The sequence below is a fragment of the Entelurus aequoreus genome, linkage group LG17 (genome assembly GCF_033978785.1).
Source record: "Entelurus aequoreus isolate RoL-2023_Sb linkage group LG17, RoL_Eaeq_v1.1, whole genome shotgun sequence".
NCBI lineage: Eukaryota > Metazoa > Chordata > Actinopteri > Syngnathiformes > Syngnathidae > Entelurus > Entelurus aequoreus.
In genome coordinates, this window is record NC_084747.1 from 21,099,000 (window position 1) to 21,124,576 (window position 25,577).

Consider the following 25,577-nt stretch of genomic DNA (forward strand, 5'->3'; position numbering starts at 1 on the left):
TTTTACATCGTAACCAATATAATTCATAGTTTCATTGCTAATATCCTACGAAGTGAGACCTACACTGTTAAAATGTCAATTTCTCAGATGATAAAATTGTTGATGACTGAAATATGCTGATAGCAACCAAACTACCCCCCCCCCCCCCGGATTGTAAATAATTCAATGTATATATTTTGATGATTAACTTGTGTGATGACTGTATTATGCTGATAGTATATATTTGTACCATGAATTGATGAACGTGGACCCCGACTTAAACAAGTTGAAAAAATTATTCGGGTGTTACCATTTAGTGGTCAATTGTATGGAATATGTACTGTACTGTGCAATCTACTAATAAAAGTATCAATCAATCAATCAATCAATTAATTCACTTCCTGATCCTGACCTACATGCATCTATAAGTGAAAGTAAACATTAATTGTCAATCACCTTTCAACAAGCAAAGTAGTCCACACATTGTGACTACTGAGCTAAGACGCCGTGTTTTTCAACCACTGTGCCGCGGCACACTAGTGTGGCGTGAAAAACAGTCTGGTGTGCCGTGGGAGAATATATAATTTTACCTATTTGGGTTAAAAATATTTTTTGCAAACAAGTAATAATAATCTGCAAATGTGTCGGTGCTGTTTAGAGCTCGGTAGAGTAACCGTGTAATACTCTTCCATATCAGTAGGTGGCAGCAAGTAGCTAATTGCTTTGTAGATGTCGGGAACATGGTTTGTCTGATCACCATCATCATCGGCGGTCACTCGAACGAGTATGACGATCCTCCTGGTAGGGGTGTATCCCTTTATGGAGGATGCCTGTGCGTGACTTAGTTTAACGTGGGGAGACTGGTGCACAGACAGTCACCACACGATCCTTGACAGAATCGGGTCAGGGTCCAGTGGCATGGAGTCCAAGACGACTGGGGACCCTTTTCTGCTGCAGCCTTCTTCCGCCAACGCAAGCCGTTGTGGTAGTTCTTAAATCTACCGTCTTCCGCCTGTTCCGCCTTTGAGGTCTAGGGGGCAGTCAGGTACTAGGCCTTTGCCAAGGGCCACCTGGGGTAACAGTAGTAAAGGGTTTAACCTCCTGGTGCCCCAAGACCCCTTAGAGGAGCCTCCACTGCCGGATGCACTTTAACGTCATGCCCAGGACGATATGCAGATGACAGCGTGCAGGTCAAAAGGTATCTAATGCTTAAACCAAAAACAAACAAAAGGGAGTGCCGCTAAGAAAAAGCATTGAAACTTAGGGAAGGCTATGCAAAACGAAACTAAAACTGAACTAATTGCCAAGTAAACAAAAACAGAATGCTGGACGACAGCAAAGACTTACAGTGTGTAGAGCAGACGGCGTCCACAAAGTACACCTGAACATGACATGACAATCAACAATGTCCCCGCAAAGGATAGCGACAACTTAAATAGCCTTGATTGCTAAAACAAAACAGGTGCGGGGAATAGTGCTCAAGGAAGACATGAAACTGCTACAGGAAAATACCAACGAAACAGGAAAAGCCACCAGTGCAAGACAAGAACTAAAACACTACACACAGGGAGACACTAAAAAACTCAAAATAAGTCACGGGGTGATGTGACAGGACTTTGAGACAAGTATAGTGATGCATGGTTAGTTATGGTTTAAAGTCATATCCAACAATTGCGACGACTTTTTATTGTCAATATCGAGTTCAAATTTTTTAACGATTTCTGCAGGTGGTGTGCCTTTTGATTTTTTCAATGGAAAAAAAATGTGCCTTTGCACAAAAAAGTTTGAAAAACACTGAGCTAGGTAACATAAGAACTCCATTACCCAGCATGCCACTGTAGTGAAGCGCATGCGCGGTAGCCCTGTTTAGGGTTGTTGAATGTAGGTAGCCATGGATGTTGTTGATGAACACGCTGTGGAGTAAACTTTAAGAACTCAGTCAACACGCCTCGTCTGCATCTTTTATGATTAGACAAGACAACACACACTTGATTTATGAAAAGAAGACAACTTTCCTTCAGCGTGTGGCAGATTGTCTCCAAGTGGATGTGGGAGCTGTGCTCTAGATGGAAATACTCCATCAAAACACCACATAGTGAAACATGTTTTGGGAAGAGTTCCTTTGGCCAAGCCACAACAACTACTATAAGGGGTTAAATGTTATGATAAACATGTGTTAGGAATGTTTTTAAGCAGTTTTGAAAAATATTTGTGTTGTATTTTCATTCCAAGGTTAAGGGAGAGATAAAGCTTGGCTCCTTACTTTACACCGGAGGTTCAAAAGAAGTTCTTTTAGTAATGTTTCGATCAATGCTGGCTCAGACTTTGTTATTGCCCCCCCTCAAATTTCCAAGCCTTATTTTTCACTTTTGAAGCGATTTTAGTGGCTGGAACAAAATAAACTATTTGCCATGTTTTATTGCTTGTTTAAAGGCCTACTGAAATGATTTTTATTTATTTAAACGGGAATAGCAGATCCATTCTATGTGTCATACTTGATCATTTCGCGATATTGCCATATTTTTGCTGAAAGGATTTAGTAGAGAAAATCGACGATAAAGTTAGCGCCCCCCGCGACCCCGAAGGGAATAAGCGGTAGAAAATGGATGGATGGATGGAAGTTCGCAACTTTTGCTCGCTGATAAAAAAAAGCCTTGCCTGTACCGGAAGTAGCGTGACGTCACAGGAGCTAGGATTCCTCACAATTCCCCGTTGTTTACAATGGAGCGAGAGAGATTCGGACCGAGAAAGTGATGAATACCCCATTAATTTGAGCGAGGATGAAAGATTCGTAGATGAGGAACGTTACAGTGAATGACTTGAGAGGCAGCGATGGACGTATGTTTTTTCGCTCTGACCGTAACTTAGGTACAAGCTGGCTCATTGGATTCCACACTCTCCTTTTTCTATTGTAGATCACAGATTTGTATTTTAAACCACCTCGGATACTATATCCTCTTGAAAATGAGAGTCGAGAACGCGAAATGGACATTCAGTGCCTTTTATCTCCACGACAATACATCGGCGAAATGCTTTAGCTACGAGCTAACGTGATAGCATCTTGCTTTAACTGCATATAGAAACAAAAGAAATAAACCCCTGACTGGAAGTATAGATAGAAAATCAACAATACTATTAAACCGTGGACATGTAAATACACGGTTAATGCTTTCCAGGCTGGCGAAGGTTAACAATGCTGTGCTAACGACGCCATTGAAGCTAACTTAGCAACCAGACTGCACAGAGCTATGCTAAAAACATTAGCTCTCCACCTACGCCAGCCAGCCCTCATTTGCTCATCAACACCCGCGCTCACCTGCGTTCCAGCGATCGGCAGAAGGACGAAGGACTTCACCCGATGCGTTTGGCGGCCCGGAGACGTAGGAAGTCAAGGTGAAGTCGGCGGCTAGCGCGGCTAGCGCTCCAACAAAGTCCTCCTGGTTGTGTTGCTGTAGTCCGCTGCTAATACACTGATCCCACCTACAACTGTCTTCTTTGCAGCCTTCATTGTTCATTAAAAAAATTGCAAAATATGTCCAGAATACTGTGGAATTATGAAATGAAAACAGAGCTTTTTGTATAGGATTCTACGGGGTACCATAACTTCCGTTACTCGGACTTCGTCACGCGCATACGTCATCATACCGCGATGTTTCAGCCGGATATTTCCCGGGAATTTTAAAATGTCACTTTATAAGTTAACCCGGCCGTATTGGCATGTGTTGCAATGTTAAGATTTCATCATTGATATATAAACTATCAGACTGCGTGGTTGGTAGTAGTGGCTTTCAGTAGGCCTTTAATGACACATTTTAACACAACACACATGAGAAGGCAAATAATCCCACGTGTTAACAGTGTCAATAAAAGAACCACTTAGGATAAAACAGACTTTATTTATCCCACAATGGGGAAATTATGTAGTTGCAGTGTATCAAATCAAATCAACTTTATTTATAAAGCACATTTAAAATTTACCAGAGGGGTAGCCAAAGTTCTGTACAATGGGCAGGTTAAAAGATAATACGAGAACCGAGCAAACACAACACAACACAAACAGAACACGATAAAAAATAAATAAGTAAAATATAAAAACAAAACAGGTTCACAGCAGGTGTATTATGGGGTGCCATTGCAGGATGGATATCACTCAGTGTTAAAAGCCATGGAATAAAAGTATGTTTTTAAGAGAGATTTAAAAACAGGAAGAGAGGAGGCTTGTCTAACACTCAGAGGTAGGTCGTTCCAGAGCTTGGGAGCAGCAGCAGCGAAAGCTCTGTCACCTCTAAGCTTCAGCCTTGTGTCAGGGACCGTCAGTAGCAGCTGATCGGCTGATCTTAGGGATCGGGTGGGGCAGTAAGGCTGAAGGAGGTCGGAGAGATATGTTGGCGCGAGGTTGTTCAGACATTTAAAAACAAATAAAAGGAGTTTAAAATTGATTCGGTAACGCACAGGGAGCCAGTGAAGGGACGCTAATATAGGGGTGATGTGCTCACGTCTGCGGGTCTGTGTTAGCAGACGAGCAGCAGAGTTCTGCATGAGCTGCAGGCGGGCGAGGGAGGCCTGGCTAATGCCTACATACAGTCTGTCTTCATAACATATGCATGTTGAAAAAGTCGCAGAGCTCCTGCAACCAGCAGCCACTACAAGGAAGGACGACTTTTACCCCTCTGTCATTGCAATGAATTATGCACTGACACCCATCATTTCTTTTTTAAATATATATTTTTTTCAAATAAGACACGTGCCGTATTTTTCGGACTATAAGTCGCAGTTTTTTTCATAGTTTGGCCGGGGGTGCGACTTATACTCAGGAGCGACTTATGTGTGAAATGATTAACACATTAGTGTAAAATATCAAATAATATTATTTAGCTCATTCACCTAAGATACTAGACGTATAAGATTTCATGGGATTTAGCGATTAGGAGTGACAGATTGTTTGGTAAACGTATAGCATGTTCTATATGTTATAGTTATTTGAATGACTCTTACCATAAAATGTTACGTTAACATACCAGGCACGTTCTCAGTTGGTTATTTATGCGTCATATAACGTACACTTATTCAGCCTGTTGTTCACTATTCTTTATTTATTTTAAATTGCCTTTCAAATGTCTATTTTTGGTGTTGGGTTTTACCAAATAAATGTCCCCAAAAAATGCGATTTATACTCCAGTGGGACTTATATATGTTTTTTTCCTTCTTTATTATGCATTTTCGGCCGGTGCGACTTATACTCCGGAGCGACTTATACTCCGAAAAATACGGTATCTTATATCTATTTCTGCAGCCTAACAAAAATATACTCTGAGAGTAACAAAATACACTACCGTTCAAAACTTTGGGGTCACATTGAAATGTCCTTATTTTTGAAGGAAAAGCACTGTACTTTTCAATGAAGATAACTTTAAACTAGTCTTAACTTTAAAGAAATACACTCTATACATTGCCCATTTCCAGCAACTATCACTCCAGTGTTCTAATGGTACAATGTGTTTGCTCATTGGCTCAGAAGGCTAATTGATGATTAGAAAACCCTTGTGCAATCATGTTCACACATCTGAAAACAATTTAGCTCGTTACAGAAGCTACAAAACTGACCTTCCTTTGAGCAGATTGAGTTTCTGGAGCATCACATTTGTGGGGTCAATTAAACGCTCAAAATGGCCAGAAAAAGAACTTTCATCTGAAACTCGACAGTCTATTCTTGTTCTTAGAAATGAAGGCTATTCCACAAAATTGTTTGGGTGACCCCAAACTTTTGAACGGTAGTGTATGTGATTTAGCTTTAGCTCATTAGTGGGTTTGTTGTAACAATACACATATATAATCATGGCTGAGGTGCGTTGACACCAATAATAAAGTAAACAATGTGAAATTGGAGACTAAAATGTTCTCAGGTACAAAAGCTGCATTAAAAGCCTGTGATTAAACTTAAATAATCCAATAATGTACATGGTTACAAAATATTAATTTCTTCTCATTTTGAAAAATAAAGCCCATGTTAAATATCAGCAATAGACAATATAATGTATGTGTACATAATTGTAACAACTAGGCTAACCCAATCCATAGTTTATTCTGAATAGTGATTACTAAAACATACATGTTTTTTTCATGTCACCTTTTAAATCAGTTTTTGTCCTCAAAATTCTACACACAATACCCCATGATGACAATGTGAAAATGTATTATTATTATTTTTTTGCCAATGTATTATAACTAAAAAAGTAAGAAATGACATGCATGTACATGATCTCTTAAAGGGCACCTGTTGTGAAAAAAATACTTTTTTTACACTAGTCTCGAAAATGTGTTCAATCCGTGCAGACACTGAGGAGATGTTTATAAAACAATATTGCCTTCCTTTATACTTCTTTGAAACGAGCCGTTTGGAATTTGCCCCTTTGGTGAAGTTTCTACTAGGGCTGGGCGATATATCGAATATACTCGATATAGCGCGGGTCTCTGTGCGATATAGAAAATGACTATATCGTGATAATCGAGTATACGTCCTCACGCAGTTTCTTTTAGCTGCCGGCATTACACTACAGCCGTTTCTCACTCTTTCTTGTCTCTGCTTCTCACAGAGACATAAAACAAGCGCACCTTCTTACATACGTCACATACTGTCGCAACGTCATACGCTCTCGCGGAGCAGACAGGTAGCGACATGGTAAAGTTAGCTGTGATGCTAGCGGTGTGGTAACAAATGAAGGAATAATTAATTCCCAAGTAAAACAGCAGGGAGTCCATCGTCTGGCGGTGGTTTGGCTTCAAGCGGGAAGATGTTTTATAAGTATGCGGCAAAAGCTATAGTAGCAGCACTGCTATAGTGTAGCACCATTTGAAAAGTCACCCGCTAGAGAATGATGAGTGCTTGAAACTCCGCATGTCAACATCTCCGGCCGGTGCCACACCAACAAAATACCCAAGCAACCATTTCCACATTATTATTATAGAGGTTTATTTGAAATAGGGACAGATACAAAAACATAGACATCTGAAACAGTTATCCGATGCATGCATCACAGTGTTTGTAGCCAAAGCTAATTTACAACACTTGTCCCCAACAACAACAACAACAACAACAACAACAACAACAACACAGATCCAACATCATTAAAATAGGAAAATAAAAAATAGAGTGAGTTGATAATAATGATAATAGTAATAACACAGACAAAGTGCAAACTAGATAAAAGCCAATAATAATAATAATAACACAGACAAAGTGCAGACTAGATAAAAACCAATTAGTAAAAATGACTAAAAACTAAACATGGGAACACGATTGTTGCTCAACTAGCCATAATTTTGTTTGTTTTTTGAAAGTGACAAGTGCAGGTATACTTTTCAAAGTGTCCGGTAAAGAGTTCCATAGTTGTGGTCCTTTTATTGAAAAGGCAGTCTGGGCAAAAGATGTTCTACGGAATGGAACACAACAGTTGCCTTTTGACACTGCTCGGGTGGTAGATCTGGTACCACTTTGCAGTCTTGTAATTGCCTTGCAGAGCAATTGGGGAGCAGAGTTATTTATGCAAGCATTTAAAAACCAGTTTGACTGTGTGTAACAAAATAAAATTGGTAAAACTTAAAATATTGTATTTGGTTAAAATTTGGCAATGATGATATCGTATACTCTTCTTGTCTAGAACTTTCAAGGTGCGGTTATAAAGACACTCAATGGTCTTGATTGATGACTGGTGTGCCTGGGACCATGTGGTTAAGCCATAAGATATGTGTGACAGAATCATTGCATTCATAAAAGTAAAAGCACAGCTAAGAGTTAAGCACTGTCTTATAATCTTAAAACAGCCTAGGTTTGCCTTCAGGGTTTTACACATCTTCTTAATGTGACTTTTAAAATTCAGCTGATAGTCTATGATTATGCCCAAATATTTGACTTCAGGTACTTGTTCAATGACCTCCTCATTAATTTTTATATTCAGGTTTGTTTGAGGTAGCTTTTTTATGGAGAAGCAGACAGAGTTAGTCTTTTTAGTGTTTAGGGTTAAACAGGATGACTCCAGCCAAGATGCTATTTTGTCTAATTGAGCATTTAACTTCTCAGCAACTAGAGTACAGGTCTTACCTGATGTATATACCACTGTGTCATCCGCATACATCTGTAAATCTATATCTGTACATACATCTGGTAGGTCATTGATGTATAGACTGAATAGTATAGGTCCCAAGACACTACCCTGAGGTATCCCTGTTTCTATTTTGCGGAAGGAAGATCTCACATTATTAATGGTGACACATTGTTCACGGCCCTTTAGATATGACTCAAACCAGGACAATGACTGTTTGGATAAATTGAATTTAGTTAGTTTTGAAATTAAAATGTCATGATTGACTGTATCAAATGCTTTTTTTAAGTCTATAAATACTGCACCGACCACCTGTCCTTTGTCAAGAGAATGTTTGATCCTTTCAGTTAAAAAACAAGTGGCAGATTCTGTAGAATGGTTATGTCTGAATCCGAATTGTAGGGGAGTCAAATAGTGATTTGTCTCAAGGTGGTGCATTAGTTGTTCCGAAACAATCTTCTCCAGGACTTTAGATAAAACTGGAAGAAGGCTGATAGGTCTATAGTTAGATGTCATTCCAGCATCACCAGATTTTAAAAGTGGTATTACCTGTGCAGTTTTCCATCCATCTGGGAATTGCCCAGTTTTAATGGAAATATTAATAAGATGGGTAAGAGGCTGTATAAGGATGCCGCTATATTTTTTAAGAAAAGCTGTGTCTAGGTTATAAATATCCTTTGAGTATGTGGTGTTTAGGTCATGTATGACATTTAGGACAGTTGTCTGACTAACCTCCTTGAGCTGAAATGAGCTGTCTTGTTCATTAGGTATGTCTGTTGTTTGATCATCATTAGTCCTACAAGAGAAACCAGAGGAAAGGTTTTTGACAGATTCTATAAAGAATTTATTGAACTCATTTGAGACTTGTGTACAATCAGTAATGATTTTGTCTCCTACTTTAAGTTTATATTGGGTTTGGGTGGTGTTACCCTCTGGGTTTAATAGGCTGTGTAGTAGTTTCCAGATCATTTTGCCATTTCCTTTGGCCTCTAATAGCATGTAGATGTAGTAGTTTGATTGGGACATTCTGAGCTGTTTAACTACTTGATTACGCAAGCCTTTAAATATTTTCAAATCAGTGTCACTACGAGTTTTGACAAAAGTTTTTAAGGCATAATCTCTCTTTTTCATTAATTTCCGGATATCATCATTAATCCATGGTAATTGAAATTTTCTGTGGGATTTTTTTCGCTTTCTAATAAATGTATCAATAATGCGTCCGATAGTAGACATTAGCTGATTACAACAGGCGTGTACTTGGTCATGTTGTTGGAGCTCGTCCCAATTAATACCCTTTAATTTGTTTTCAAAAGCAGTTGTTGATTGGCGAGGGATCTCAAGTTTAAAAGTTTTCTGATCTTGATTTTTAAACCTTGTCAGACGTGTCTTTGTGAGTTTTCTTGCAGCTAATGTCAGATTATGGTCTGACAAGCCGGTGACTAGATTGTACGTTTTTACGATTCTGTCAGGCTTGTTTGTGAAGATTAAATCAATTAGTGTCTGAGTGTTTTTAGTGATACGTGTGGGGGTTTCTATCTTCTGACTAAAGTCATGTTTAGATGTGAGGTCTTATAGTTTTTTTCTGCAGTGTTTGTCTAGCCAGTTTAAGTTAAAGTCTCCGAAGACAAGTACTTCACTGTTATTCTTAAAATTCTTAAACAGTACATCTAAGTCTTTGCATAGCGTTCCAACGCATGCAGATGGAGGGCTGTATACCACCAATACATTGAATTGCATATTTTGTGATAGTGTGACATTAATACATAAACATTCAGTAGATATATCAGCAGTCAGGGGAATTTCCTTTGCATTAAGTGAGTCCTTGACATATATCAGTACACCCCCTCCCCTTCCCACAGTTCGGTCCCTTCTAAAACATTTATATCCCGGAACACTGATTATGCTGGTTAAAATGCTATCATGCAGCCACGTTTCACTAATGCATAGAAAATCAAGATTAGACTCCGACAGTAATAATCTGATTTCATCACACTTGGGAACCAGGCTTCGGATGTTTAAGTGACCTCCCAAAATACCTTTTGGGTTTCACTGCAGGATCCCAAATCACTTTAGCATGATTAACAGTTTGAAAAAGCAAAGTCTGTTTCTGCTTCGTCTGTGCTTGTGTTTGGAGTGTTCCTTTTTTACCTTGTGGCCCGCGCTTCTCCAGCTGGGCGCCGTACGTGCAGTCCCCCCCGAAGAAGCACCCGCCGCGCAGGGGCGCCCGGTCCACGGCGCGCTCCCGGCATTGTCCGGCCTCCGCCCTGGGCACCACCTGGTCGATCCTCTCCTCGATGAGGTTACACTCCTCCGGCGTGAAGATGCTCCTCCGCAGGACGCCGCTTTTCACCTGCAGGGCTTCCAGCTCCCGGAGGTCGGCGCCGTCTTCGCCGCTCTCGCACTCGCCGTCGTCGTACTCGCGGTGCCGGTGTTTCCGCCCGCTCCCGTTACCCGTCTCGTGCTCGTCCCTGTGCGGCGGCACCGACCTCGGCTTCTCCCTCAGGTCGGCGCAACCGCTGGCGGCCATGTCTGCTGTCGCTCCCGGCGTCCAGTGCAGTTTGTGTGTGACGCCCACTCCAGGCAGGCTGCTGTGCATGACCCCGGACGACACAAACATGCCGAGGACGCTGCCGAGGGTCCAAAGGCAAATGGCGAGATGCAGCAGGAATACGCTCCTGCTGTGCCCGTGAGGCTGCATGCTCCCAAGTGCTTAAAATCTGATCTTTTTGCATCAGATTTGAGCCACATCAAGAGGTAGTCCAAATATGTTTGGAATCTGACATGAGCTAGCTTATCAGACCCGCAGAGCGTGACCCGCACTGTTGTACGCTTTGTAAGCAGTCAAAACTCGTATTAAAAATAATCAACGAGTTTACCATCGGTGATAAAAGTACAAATAAACTATAAAAAGTTGATTTTCACACGATCATGAATAAAGGGGCACCGAGTACAGCACGCTGTGGATAGATCAATACAGTCTGCAGGGATACAGTCCGTAAGCACACATGATTGTATTTTTTTATGACAAAAAAATAAATAAATAAAATAAAAACATTTCGTAATAGCAGCATGAAGCAAAACAAAGAAGTCTGGATGAAAAAGTGTGAGGTCGCCAGCCATAAACACGCTAGGAAAAAAAAGTCTTACAACAGAAGGAGATAACGTCCGCAGGAACCTACCACATAGTGAAGGACATACACTATTTAATTTCCTTTTATGCAGCTCATTTTTATTTGACAGTTATTGAAATATCTTGTGTGACATCATGCACAAAAGTGCACCTTATTTGTTTTAAACTATTGTAGTGGCGTTCTGTACAAAAAGTCCACTTTAATTTAGTGTAGTTTTGATATGTCATCTTAGTGACATCATGCACAAAAGTGCACTAATAGCTTGTTTTAAAAATGTCTCTGACAATCTTGCACTTTCTGTTTTGAAATGACATGAATGTTTGTGCCACTGCTTAATAACTTTAATAAATACAGTTTTGGTAAATTGACTTAGTTGTGATTTCCCTCTCTGCATGAAAGTTTAAAGGCCTACTAATGAATTTTTTTTATTCAAACGGGGATAGCAGATCCATTCTGTGTGTCATACTTGATCATTTTGCGATATTGCCATATTTTTTGCTGAAAGGATTTAGTAGAGAACATCGACGATAAAGTTCGCAACTTTTGGTCGCTGATAAAAAAAAGCCTTGCCTGTACCGGAAGTAGCGTGACGTCAAAGGAGGAAGGGCTGCTCACATTTTCCCATTGTTGACAATGCAGCGAGACAGATTCGGACGATTACCCCATTAATTTGAGCGAGGATGAAAGATTTGTGGATGAGGAACGTCAGAGTGAAGGACTAGCGTGCAGTGCAGGACGTATCTTTTTTCGCTCTGACCGTAACTTAGGTACAAGGGCTCATTGGATTCCACACTTTCTCCTTTTTCTATTGTGGATCAAGGATTTGTATTTTAAACCACCTCGGATACTATATCCTCTTGAAAATGAGAGTCGAGAACGCGAAATGGACATTCACAGTGACTTTTATCTCCACGACAATACATCGGCGAAACACTTTAGCTACGGAGCTAACGTGATAGCATCGGGCTCAAATGCAGATAGAATCAAAATAAATAAACCCCTGACTGGAAGGATAGACAGAAGATCAACAATACTATTAAACCATGGACATGTAAATACACGGTTAATGCTTTCCAGCCTGTCGAAGCTTAACAATGCTGTTGCTAACGACGCCATTGAAGCTAACTTAGCAACGGGACCTCACAGAGGTATGCTAAAAACATTAGCTCTCCACCTATGCCAGCCAGCCCTCATCTACTCATCAACACCCGTGCTCACCTGCGTTCCAGCGATTGACGGAGCGACAAAGGACTTTACCCGATCACCGATGCGGTCGGCGGCCCGTAGACGGAGGGAGTCAAGGTGAGGTCGGTGGCTAGCGCGTCTGCTATCCATCTCAAAGTCCTCCTGGTTGTGTTGCTGTAGTCCGCCGCTAATACACCAATCACACCTACAGCTTTCTTCTTTGCAGTCTCCATTGTTCATTAAACAAATTGCAAAAGATTCACCAACACAGATGTCCAGAATACTGTGGAATTTTGGGATGAAAACAGAGCTTTTTTGTATTGGATCCAATGGGGTCCGAATACTTCCGTTCTCTCCGTGACGTCACGCGCATACGTCATCATATCTAGACGTTTTCAACCGGAAGTGTCGCAGGAAATTTAAAATTGCACTTTATAAGTTAACCCGGCCGTATTGGCATGTGTTGCAATGTTAAGATTTCATCATTGATATATAAACTATCAGACTGCGTGGTCGGTAGTAGTGGCTTTCAGTAGGCCTTTAAAATGAGCATATATTAATGCAGTGTGAACAAGAATGTTTTAATGTAGACACATAGAATCATCATACTGCTGTGATTATATGCATCAAGTGTTCATTCAAGGCTAAGGCAAAATATCGAGATATATATCGTGTATGTTGACATGGCCTAAACATATCGAGATATTAATAAAAGGCCATATCGTCCAGCCCTAGTTTCTACCAAATGTGACGTCAGCAGATGATCCATACATATCTTCCTTTACCCTAACTGTTTTGCACAGGTCCGCCATTTTCAGGGGTGGGTACATAATTCGGAACTTTTATAGGTACCGATTGAATTATTTCGGTAGAACTGGGTATGGATTCACGTCAAATCAAACGGTGCCATATTTCGATACCTTTTTTGCACGTGACATTGCGTCTAGTTTCAGACTCGTCCCGTCCGGCTCATGTAAACGATCACTCTGCCAAACTCCCTCCAAGTAATGTTGCCATTTTTAACACCAACAAAGCAAGTATGCTTTGTAGAAAACACACAATTGTGAAGTCAGGCTCCACTCTTACAAAATGCTCTAGCTTGATGCTAATTTACATTGGATTTGCCATAGACAGGCTACTATTAGCTTTAGCAATTTTACATGGCGATTTCAACGCCTCCAAATTTGGTAAAGGAAACTACAACTAAGATGAATGTTACCATCACACAGCTAGTGTGTCATAAGCACAATACTTCCAGTATTAACACTTTGTAGGGCGCAACTCTCACATGTTAAGCTAGCATGCTACCATTTACGCTAATTCCCGCTAAAGTCATCAATCATGATATCGCACATGTTTTCCTTCATGTACGACTCCAAGTCTGAGAGGAAGAAGTTGCTCATACAGACATCCATCAAGTTCCTGGTGGTCTAGTCGTTAGGATTCGGCCCTCTCACCGTTGCGGCCAGGGTTCGATTCCCGGCCAGGGAACTTAGCATTTTAGCAACTGTGTCTGAGTGGTGAATAATGTGAGTCCCTAAAAACATGGCTGACCTTGAAATTTGACAACAACGGTCTCAGAACGTGTTTTCGTGTGAAGAACACACGCGTCAATCTTGCTACCTAGCTAAGCTAGCATGCTACCCTTTGAGCTAATTCCCCTGTAAGGGTGGGTTGGCAAAGGGATTGTGGTGTAATACACCTCCAAGAAAATGAAAACGTGAGAAAAGCATCAATCCCGCTACCTGTCTCCCACGCTGACTAGCATGCTACCATTTAAGCTAATTCCCCTGTAAAGCATTTTGGACTGCTAGCTGCTATCACTATGTAGCTAACAACTATGATATTACAAATAAATAAATAACAGATGTTCAGTATTACATGACACTTCTTAGACAGTCCAGAGACCAGACTGAAAAATTCAGCCATCGATCTAGCTAACTCTCACATGTTAAGCTAGCAGCCAGGCCCCGCTAAAGTCATCAATCATGATATTACAAAAGTTTTTCTTCATGTACGACTCCACCTCTGAGAGGAAGAAGTTGCTCATACAATCAATCAATCAATCAATTAATGTTTATTTATATAGCCCTAAATCACAAGTGTCTCAAAGGGCTGCACAAGCCACAACGACATCCTCGGTACAGAGCCCACATACGGGCAAGGAAAAACTCACCCCAGTGGGACGTCGATGTGAATGACTATGAGAAACCTTGGAGAGGACCGCATATGTGGGTAACCCCCCCCAACATCCATCAAGTCCCTGGTGGTCTAGTGGTTAGGATTCGTCGCTTTCACCATCGTGTCCAGGGTTCGGTTCCTGGTCAGGGAACTTACCATTTTAGCGACTATGTCTGAGTGGTGAATAGTGTGAGAACTTCAGAGTCCCTAAAAACATGGCTGACCTTGTACTTTGACAACAACAACATTTTCAAAATGTGCTTTCATGTGGAGAACACAGTTGTCAATGTTGCTACCTAGCTAAGCTAGCATGCTACCATTTGAGCTAACTCATATGCTAAACTCCTTTTTTTATTCTCCGTCAAAAAAGTTCCACTGGAGAATGCGGGCATCGATCCCGCTACCTCTCACATGCTAAGCGAGCGCTCTACCATTTGAGCTAATTCCCCTCTAAGGGGCTCCTCTTGCCAAAATGCTATTTTCTCTGAACGGAAACCGGACCCAGTCCACGGCAATAAGAGGGTACAATCCTAACCACTAGACCACCAGAGACTTGATGGATGTCTGTTTGAGCAACTTCTTCCTCTCAGAGGTGGAGTCGTACATGAAGGAAAGAGTGTGTGATATCATAAATGATGATTTTAGCTGGAATTAGCTTAAATGTTAGCGTGCTAGCTTAACATGTGAGAGTTAGTGAGATCGATGGCTGAATTCTTCAGTCTGGTCTCTGGACTGCCTAAGAAGTGTCATGTAATGTTGAACATCTGTTATTTATTTATTCGTAATATCATAGTTGTTAGCTACAGGGTGATAGCAGCTAGCAGTCCAAAATGCTTGACAGGCAAATTAGCTTCAATGGTAGCATGCTAGTTAGCATGTGAGAGTATATTACACCACAATTCCTTCATGTACGACTCCACCTCTGAGAGGAAGAAGTTGTTCATACAGATAACCATCAAGTCCCTGGTGGTCTAGTGGTTAGGATTCAGCGGTCTCACTGCTGTGGCCCGGGTTCGATTCCCGGCCAGGGAACTTAGCATTTTAGTAACTATGTCTGAGTGGTGAATAATGTGAGTTCCTAAAAACATGGCTGACCTTAAAGTTTGACAACAACAGTCTCAGAATGTGTTTTCGTGTGAAGAACGCAGTTGTCAATCTTGCTACCTAGCGTGCATGCTACCATTTGAGCTACAGCTCATATGGTAAACTCCTTTTTTATTCCCTGTCGAAAAAGTTCCACTGGAAAACGCGGGCATTGATCCCGCTACCTCTCACATGCTAAGCGAGTGCTCTACCATTTGAGCTAATTCCCCTGCAAGACAAGCTAAGCTAGCTGCTATCAGACACAATCACACAACCATCAGTCAGTCGGCAAAAGTCCAGACTTTGGACCATTTCAGTGCCTTTGTCAGCGTCTTATATTTGAGTAAGAGTGTTACTGCAGTACTTTAAAGTAATACTACAGTGTGTGTATCCTGAAGGCCACGCCCACGTTTTCCTTCATGTACGACTCCACCTCTGAGAGGAAGAAGTTGCTCAAACAGACACCCATCAAGTCCCTGGTGGTCTAGTGGTTAGGATTCGGCGCTCTCACCGCCGCGGCCCGGGTTCGATTCCCGGTCAGGGAACTTGGCATTTTAGCAACTTTGTCTGAGTGGTGAATAATGTGAGTTCCTCAAAACGTGGCTGACTTTGAAGTTTGACAACAACAAGTCTCAGAACGTGTTTTCGTGTGAAGAATGCAGTTGTCAATCTTGCTACCTAGCATGCTAACATTTGAGTTAACTCTCATATGCTAAACTCATTTTTTATTCCTTGTCGAAAAAGTTCCACTGGAGCATGCGGGCATCGACCGTCCACACGTGGCCCACAAGATGGACGACTGCACACATGGGGTCGGCTCACAAACTCTAAAAAGTTCCACTGGAGAATGCGGGCATCGATCCCGCTACCTCTCACATGCTAAGCGAGCGCTCTACCATTTGAGCTAATTCCCCTGCGGGTACTCTTTGTCGCCAAAATGCTATTTTTCCTTAACGGTAATCGGACCCAGACCACGGCAATATGAGGGACCAATCCTAACCACTAGACCACCAGGGACTTGATGGATGTCTGTATGAGCAACTTCTTCCTCTCAGAGGTGGAGTCGTACATGAAGGAAACGGGTTTGATGACTTGCTTATATGGTAGCTTGCTAGTTTAACATGTTAGAGTTAGCGAGATCGATGGCTGAATTCTTCAGTCTGGTCTCTGGACTGTCTAAGAAGTGTCATGTAATACTGAACATCTGTTATTTATTTTTTTGTAATATCATAGTTGTTAGCTACACTGTGATATTAGCTAGCAGTCCAAACGCTTTACAGGGGAATTAGCTTCAATGGTAGCACGCTAGTTAGCATGTGAAAGAGGTAGCGGTATGGATGCTTTTCTTGGAGGTGTATTACACCACAATCCCTGTGCCAACCCACCCTTACAAGGGAATTAGCTCAAATGGTAGCATGCTAGCTTAGCTAGGTAGCAAGATTGACAACTGTGTTGTCCACATGAAAACACCTTTTGACAATGTTGTTGTTGTCAAACTACAAGGTCAGCCATGTTTTTAGAGACCCTGAAGTTCTCACATTATTTATCACTCAGACATAGTTGCTAAATGCTAAGTTCCCTGACCGGGAATCGAACCCGGGCCGCGGCGGTGAGAGCGCCGAATCCTGACCACTAGACCACCAGGGACTTGATGGAAGACTGTATGAGACTCACGCTTTGAGTGTAACAGTCACGTGTTACATGACACTTCTTAGACAGTCCAGAGACCAGACTGAAGAATTCAGCCCTCGATCTCGCTAACTCTCACATGTTAAGCTAGCATGCTACCGTTTAAGCTAATTCCCGCTTAAGTCATCAATCATGACATCACACACGTTTTCCTTCATGTACGACTCCACCTCTGAGAGGAAGAAGTTGCTCATACAGACATCCATCAAGTCCCTGGTGGGCTAGTGGTCAGGATTCGGCGCTCTCACCGCGGCGGCCTGGGTTCGATTTCCGGCTAGGGAACTTAGCATTTTAGCAACTTTGTCTCAGTGGTGAATAATGTGAGTTCCTAAAAACGTGGCTGACCTTGAAGTTTGACAACAACAAGTCTCAGAACATGTTTTCGTGTGAAGAACGCAGTTGTCAATCTTGCTAACATTTGAGTTAACTCTCATATGCTAAACTCATATTTTATTCCCCATCGAAAAAGTTCCACTGGAGAATGCGGGCATCGATCCCGCTACCTCTCACATGCTAAGCGAGCGGTCTACCATTTGAGCTAATTCCCCTGCAAGACAAGCTAAGCTAGCTGCTATCAGACACAATCACACAAACGTCAGTCAGTCGGCAAAAGTCCAAACTTTGGACTATTTCAATCCTTTTGTCAGCGTCTTATATTTCAGTAAGAGTGTTACTGTAGTACTTTAAAGTAATACTACAGTGTGTGTATCCTGAAGACCACGCCCACTTCCAGCTGTCCCCGTCATACAGACTTTACTGACGTCCACACATGTCCCACAAGATGGACAACTGCACACATGGGGTCGGCTCACAAACTCTTAAAAGTTCCACTGGAGAATGCGGGCATCGATCCCGCTACCTCTCACATGCTAAGCGAGCGCTCTACCATTTGAGCTAATTCCCCTGTAAAAACTCTCTCTCGCCAAAATGCTATTTTCCCTGAACGGTAATCGGACCCAGAACACAGCAAAAAGAGGGACCAATCCTAACCACTAGACCACCAGGGACTTGATGGACGTCTGTATGAGCAACTTCTTCCTCTCAGAGGTGGAGTCGTACATGAAGGAAAACGTGTGTGATATCATGATTGATGACTTTAGTTAGAATTAGCTTAAATGGTAGCGTGCTAGCTTAACATGTTAGAGTTAGCGAGATCGATGGCTGAATTGTTCAGTCTGGTCTCTGGACTGTCTAAGACGTGTCATGTAATACTGAACATCTGTTATTTATTTATTTGTAATATGATAGTTGTTAGCTACACGGTGATAGCAGCTAGCAGTCAAAAAAGCTTTAATGGGGAATTAGCTTCAATGGTAGCACGCCAGGTTGCGGAGGAGACCCTGCCCCAAGTGGAGGAGTTCAAGGACCTCGGAGTCTTGTTCACGAGTGAGGGAAGAGTGGATCGTGAGATCGACAGGCGGATCGGTGCGGCGTCTTCAGTAATGCGGACGCTGTATCGATCCGTTGTGGTGAAGAAGGAGCTGAGCCGGAAGGCAAAGCTCTCAATTTACTGGTCGATCTACGTTCCCATCCTCACCTATGGTCATGAGCTTTGGGTTATGGCCGAAAGGACAAGATCACGAGTACAAGCGGCCGAAATGAGTTTCCTACGCCGGGTGGCGGGGCTCTCCCTTAGAGATAGGGTGAGAAGCTCTGTCATCCGGGAGGAGCTCAAAGTAAAGCCGCTGCTCCTCCACATCGAGAGGAGCCAGATGAGGTGGTTCGGGCATCTGGTCAGGATGCCACCCGAACGCCTCCCTAGGGAGGTGTTTAGAGCACGTCCGACTGGTAGGAGGCCACTGGGAAGACCCAGGACACGTTGGGAAGACTATGTCTCCCGGCTGCCCTGGGAACGCCTCAGGATCCCCCGGGAAGAGCTGGACGAAGTGACTGGGGTGAGGGAAGTCTGGGCTTCTATGCTTAGGCTGCTTCCCCCGCGACCCGACTTCGGATAAGTGGAAGAAGATGGATGGATGGATGGATGGTAGCACGCCAGTCAGCATGTGAAAGAGGTAGCGGTATGGATGCTTTTCTTGGAGGTGTATTACACCACAATCCCTGTGCCAACCCACCCTTACAAGGGAATTAGCTCAAATGCTAGCATGCAATTTTAGCTAGGTAACAAGATTGACAACTGTGTTCTCCACATGAAAACACCTTTTGACAATGTTGTTGTTGTCAAACTACAAGGTCAGCCATGTTTTTAGAGACCCTGAAGTTCTTACATTATTTATCACTCAGACATAGTTGCTAAATGCTAAGTTCCCTGACCGGGAATCGAACCCGGGCCGCGGCGGTGAGAGCGCCGAATCCTGACCACTAGACCACCAGGGACTCGATGGAAGACTGTATGAGACTCACGCTGTGAGTGTAACAGTCACGTGTTACATGACACTTCTTAGATAGTCCAGAGACCAGACTGAAGAATTCAGCCCTCGATCTTGCTAACTCTCACATATTAAGCTAGCATGCTACCGTTTAAGCTAATTCTTGCTAAAGTCATCAATCATGACATCACACACGTTTTCCTTCATGTACGACTCCACCTCTGAGAGGAAGAAGTTGCTCATACAGACATCCATCAAGTCCCTGGTGGTCTAGTGGTTAGGATTCGGCGCTCTCACCGCCGCGGCCCGGGTTCGATTCCCGGTCAGGGAACTTAGCATTTTAGCAACTTTGTCTGAGTGGTGAATAATGTGAGTTCCTAAAAACGTGGCTGACTTTGAAGTTTGACAACAACAAGTCTCAGAACGTGTTTTCGTGTGAAGAATGCAGTTGTCAATCTTGCTACCTAGCATGCTAACATTTGAGTTAACTCTCATATGCTAAACTCATTTTTTATTCCTTGTCGAAAAAGTTCCACTGGAGAATGCGGGTATCGATCCCGCTACCTCTCACATGCTAAGCGAGCGCTCTACCATTTGAGCTAATTCCCCTGTATTTAGTTAGTATTTGAATATTGTTACTTGAGACCTTGAAGTTCTCACATTATTTATCACTCAGACATAGTTGCTAAATGCTAAGTTCCCTGACCGGGAATCGAACCCAGGCCGCGGCGGTGAGAGCGCCGAATCCTAACCACTAGACCACCAGGGACTTGATGGAAGACTGTATGAGACTCACGCTTTGAGTGTGACAGTCACATGTTACATGACACTTCTTAGACCAGGGGTCTCAAACTCAATTTACCTGGGGGCCACTGGATGCAGAAACTGGGTGAGGCTGGGCCGCAAGAAAAGATTTCTTAAAAAAAATCTAACATGCACTTTTTAATGAATTCACCTCCTTTGAATGGCTTTCCCGCCCTAGCAACCATCTCACTCACCATGTAGCTAGCTTTGACTGCTGCATCGCTCTTTTCGCTTGCTTTCTTGACGAAATCTTGTTGCCTCAGTAGACTGGTTTTAAAATTTGCAACCCGGTTCACTCCCCTAGTATTTTGCATACTCCTCAGCATGTCTAGTTGTATAATGACGTTTCAAATTGTATTCCTTGTGCAACGCAACTTTCTCTGTATCAACTACAGAAAAGAGCTATAAGGATTATTCATAAAGTAGATTACTTAAAACACACTAACATATTATTTATTAATTCTGGTTTATTGAAACTACAGGAGCTAGTAAAGTTACAGACATTATGTGTCATGTTTAAGGCTAAAAGTAAAACATTACCAGCAAATTTACAAAAAATGTTTGTCATCACTTCTGAGAATGAAGAGCATAGAAGAAAAGGTCATTTCAATTCTTGACGAAATCTTGTTGCCTCAGTAGACTGGTTTTAAAATTTGCAACCCGGTTCACTCCCCTAGTATTTTGCATACTCCTCAGCATGTCTAGTTGTATAATGACGTTTCAAATTGTATTCCTTGTGCAACGCAACTTTCTCTGTATCAACTACAGAAAAGAGCTATAAGGATTATTCATAAAGTAGATTACTTAAAACACACTAACATATTATTTATTAATTCGGGTTTATTGAAACTACAGGAGCTAGTAAAGTTACAGACATTATGTGTCATGTTTAAGGCTAAAAGTAAAACATTACCAGCAAATTTACAAAAAATGTTTGTCATCACTTCTGAGAATGAAGAGCATAGAAGAAAAGGTCATTTCAAACATCAGTATTCAAGGACAACTTTAAAACAAATGTGTATATCAGTGGTGGGGGTTAAACTATGGAATTGTCTTTACAAGAGATAAAAGATTGTAAAAATATATTCCAATTGAAAAAATATATAAGGACAGAACAATGAGATCATATGGACAGCCATAACTGTTTACATTTTGCTTTATATTTATTATTTTACTTATTTTTTGCCTAGTTTTGTATTTGTTTTGTATCATCCTGTGAGGTGTATACTACTTATTTTGTTTTTTTTGTTCTTTTTGTACATCATGAAGTTTTGCACTTCTTGTGTTTTTTTGTTTGTTTTCGTTATATTTGGATGTAATTGTTTGTTTATATGATATCATTAAGTAAGACTACGTACTATGTTGAAGGGGGCAGAAAAATATAAGATTTTTCTTCATCCTGCTCCTTCTCAGGCATTGGTGTGTAAATGTATAATTTAAAAATTGAGGTATAATTGTCTATCGATCAAAGATGCACATCAATGAAGGAGATAAATAAAAATGAAATGAAATGAAATAAGACACGTCGGGGTGCCCCTGTGAAAGAAATATTGCATCAAAAATCGTCTCTGTCTGGAGCCAACGGGAGGAGGGTGGGGGGTGGAGTTTACAGTTACGGTAGCACAATTAGCCCCGAACGGGTTAACATCACCACGTCTGTATCAGCGCTGGGGTCCAGTGCACCACACTTTTGTATTGTCGCTCGCTCCTTCGGCGGAGTGCTCGTCTTCCCCGCCCGGACTGTTTACAACGGGGGCGGGAGCGAGCAGGCGGGCGAGGGAGGGAGGCAGGGAGGGAGGAAGGAAGAGCGTGTGTCATAGAAAAGCGGCAAAATGTTTCTCTGCTTGCATTACGCAAGTGACATCAATGCATACTTGCCAACCTTGAGACCTCCGAATTCGGGAGATGGGGGGGGTTGAGTTGGGCGGGGTTAGGGGTAGCGGGGGTGTTTTTGTAGCCCGGAAGAGTTAGGGCTGCAAAGGATTCTGGGTATTTGTTCTGTTGTGTTTATGTTGTGTTTAGGTGCGGATGTTCTCCCGAAATGTGTTTGTCATTCTTGTTTGGTGTGGGTTCACAGTGTGGCGCATATTTGTAACAGTGTTAAAATATAAATAAAATAAAATATGACCACCCTCAGTGTGAAATGTATGGCTGTTCCTCAAGTATGTCTTGCAATAACCTGCGTGTGTCTCTAGAAGCCTCATACAACATGTGTCTGGGCTGGCACGCTGTTAGTATGGAGAAAAAGATGATGCGGTGACAGATTCTAGAGGACACTGATGACAGTGCCATCACGGCACGCCCTCGATATTGTCGAGAGCCTCATACCACAACGTGATTGGTAGATTTCTTCAGCTCCGCACACAACGCTGTCAAGCGCCATTCATTTAAAACTCGCGGGCCGCACTAACATTAAACTTTCATATTAAGGTGGGGGCCGCAAAATAACGTCTCCCGGGCCACAATTGGCCCGCGGGCCGCGTGTTTGAGACCCCTGTCTTAGACAGTCCAGAGACCAGACTGAAGAATTCAGCCCTCGATCTCGCTAACTCTCACATGTTAAGCTAGCATGCTACCGTTTAAGCTAATTCCCGCTAAAGTCATCAATCATGACATCACACACGTTTTCCTTCATGTACGACTCCACCTCTGAGAGGAAGAAGTTGCTCATACAGACATCCATCAAGTCCCTGGTGGTCTAGTGGTTAGGATTCGGCGCTCTCACCGCGGCGGCCTGGGTTCGATTTCCGGCCAGGCAACTTAGCATTTTAGCAACTTTGTCTCTGTGGTGAATAATGTGAGTTCCTAAAAACGTGGCTGACCTTGAAGTTTGACAACAACAAGTCTCAGAACATGTTTTCGTGTGAAGAACGCAGTTGTCAATCTTGCTAACATTTGAGTTAACTCTCATATGCTAAACTCATATTTTATTCCCCATCGAAAAAGTTCCACTGGAGAATGCGGGCATCGATCCCGCTACCTCTCACATGCTAAGCGAGCGCTCTACCATTTGAGCTAATTCCCCTGCAGGACAAGCTAAGCTAGCTGCTATCAGACACAATCACACAAACGTCAGTCAGTCGGCAAAAGTCCAAACTTTGGACTATTTCAGTCCTTTTGTCAGCGTCTTATATTTTAGTAAGAGTGTTACTGCAGTACTTTAAAGTAATACTACAGTGTGTGTATCCTGAAGGCCACGCCCACTTCCAGCTGTCCCCGTCATACAGACTTTACTGACGTCCACACGTGTCCCACAAGATGGACGACTGCACACATGGGGTCGACTCACAAGCTCTTAAAAGTTCCACTGGAGAATGCGGGCATCGATCCCGCTACCTCTCACATGCTAAGCGAGCGCTCTACCTTTTGAGCTAATTCCCCTGTAAATACTCTTGGTATTAGGTGTGGACTCGAGTCACATGACTTGGACTCGAGTCATGAATTTAATGACTTTAGACTCGACTTGACAAGACATGTTACTTTCCCCAAAACCCAAAGATTAAAAAGTTATTCAGGAGCGCTCCGTATCTTTCATTTTGTACGTGTGTGTCTGTCAGTGTGTGTGCTGCCTGTCAGTACAATAGCCAATCAAATTAGATCCACGATGTTTTCATCCCACAGCATTCATCCAATCAAATTGCAGGACAACCAACGAAGAAGAGTTGTAAAACAACGCGCCAGTGAGAAAAAATTATGCCAAAGTTGGTTTCGTTCGGGTATAATAACGACGACTTGGTCAAAAAAAAATTAAATGCAGTATGCAAAACATGCATTTCCAATATTACAGACGGAGACGCAACAACTTCCATCTTCGTTCGACATTTAAAGATGCACAAAGAAGGGTAAGTTTTGAATGTAAGCTAACGTTTATTGGCTAAGTACCGTGATTTATATTTGCTGTGTAGTTAAATCAGTGAGGCTGTAAACTCACTGCTAACGTTGTAACCATAGACATCTCATAAGTAGACGCAGCATAGAGCACTACTGCCTACTGGCGCTGACGAGACGCGGGGCCGCCATCTTGGAGTGGTGATCCGCCCCACTCAGTGCAATTCATTTGGCAGGAGCAATGAACTGTCAGCGCATTTAATTAATCTTACCTCACTGAATACCACTGATTTTCACGCGCTTTTTTGTCATACGTGTAGCTATGATAAAGTACACATGTTTTGGCAAGTTTTATTATTCATAGTTTGCTTAACAGTAATAGAATATTCTTATATGCTATAAGTGACCAGACGTCCGAGATCAAAACTGGGAATATAATCCCAGAGAAGGGGGAAAAAAAGGTCAACTATTTTTAAATTGAAGAAACAATATGATTAGGTTATATATACATGCATATATCCTAAATAAACAATGTATGAATGCATTAGATATCTACATATCTTAGTGACCTATAGACTGTATCTCTGTTGCTGCAGCAGCAGAGAGTTTATTCTGTCTTGACACTTTGTATTGATATTTTCTATTACATTCTTCCCTTAAATGATAATGTTTACAGTGATTGTTTTATATGTATTTTTCACGTATGTCGTTTTGGATAAAAGCGTCTGCCAAATACTTAAACATAAACATATATAAACACCCGAAAGTCTTTATATCAGCTAAAACCACCAATCTGTTTCACTGGATTCAGAATAAAAACAAATTCTGTCTTACCCAACAATGTTAGTATTTGAATATTGTTACTTGAAGACTTATTCCTGGTTACAATTATACAGTTAAGAAAGTATTGTCTTATACTTTGCCTAAAATGAGAATGCATCATAATCAGTGGCGGCTGGTGAATTTTGTTTTAGGTGGGGCTGAAAGTTTGTAAACCAAACCCAACCAAACCCCTGTAGGGGGGTCATCTTCCCCCGGAAGATTTCTTTGTGATTTTGACATACAAATATTGAAGATCTTTGCTCCTTCTCAACTCTGTGGTAATATTCTTTTCACAAAATACAACCAAAAGTACGTTAATGTTAAATCTTACTTGTGAAAAGTAATCCCCCGATTCCTATTTTCAACAGTCCGCTCATTTGAGCAGGAAAACGCTGAACACCATCTTTGTTTTCTACCTGTCAACTGTCAGTCTAGCATCTTTGTTTTCT

At 42.0% G+C, this 25,577-nt stretch overlaps 1 protein-coding gene and 7 non-coding genes across 10 annotated transcripts in view; 4 read left to right on the forward strand and 4 right to left on the reverse strand.

Annotated features, from left to right (window-relative positions):
• The window catches only part of LOC133632646 (zinc finger protein 239-like), a 57,166-nt gene that overhangs the window by 585 nt on the left and 31,004 nt on the right, over window positions 1-25,577 (forward strand). The gene's annotated exons all lie outside the window — the stretch shown is intronic.
• trnae-cuc (transfer RNA glutamic acid (anticodon CUC)) lies at window positions 15,536-15,607 on the forward strand. Its single transcript has one exon. It is a non-coding gene; the product is annotated as a tRNA-Glu (tRNA).
• On the forward strand, window positions 16,132-16,203 carry trnae-cuc (transfer RNA glutamic acid (anticodon CUC)). Its single transcript has one exon. It is a non-coding gene; the product is annotated as a tRNA-Glu (tRNA).
• On the reverse strand, window positions 17,234-17,305 carry trnae-cuc (transfer RNA glutamic acid (anticodon CUC)). Its single transcript has one exon. It is a non-coding gene; the product is annotated as a tRNA-Glu (tRNA).
• On the reverse strand, window positions 19,610-19,681 carry trnae-cuc (transfer RNA glutamic acid (anticodon CUC)). The gene has a single exon. It is a non-coding gene; the product is annotated as a tRNA-Glu (tRNA).
• trnae-cuc (transfer RNA glutamic acid (anticodon CUC)) lies at window positions 19,934-20,005 on the forward strand. Its single transcript has one exon. It is a non-coding gene; the product is annotated as a tRNA-Glu (tRNA).
• Window positions 20,211-20,283, reverse strand: trnaa-agc (transfer RNA alanine (anticodon AGC)). The gene has a single exon. It is a non-coding gene; the product is annotated as a tRNA-Ala (tRNA).
• trnae-cuc (transfer RNA glutamic acid (anticodon CUC)) lies at window positions 20,372-20,443 on the reverse strand. The gene has a single exon. It is a non-coding gene; the product is annotated as a tRNA-Glu (tRNA).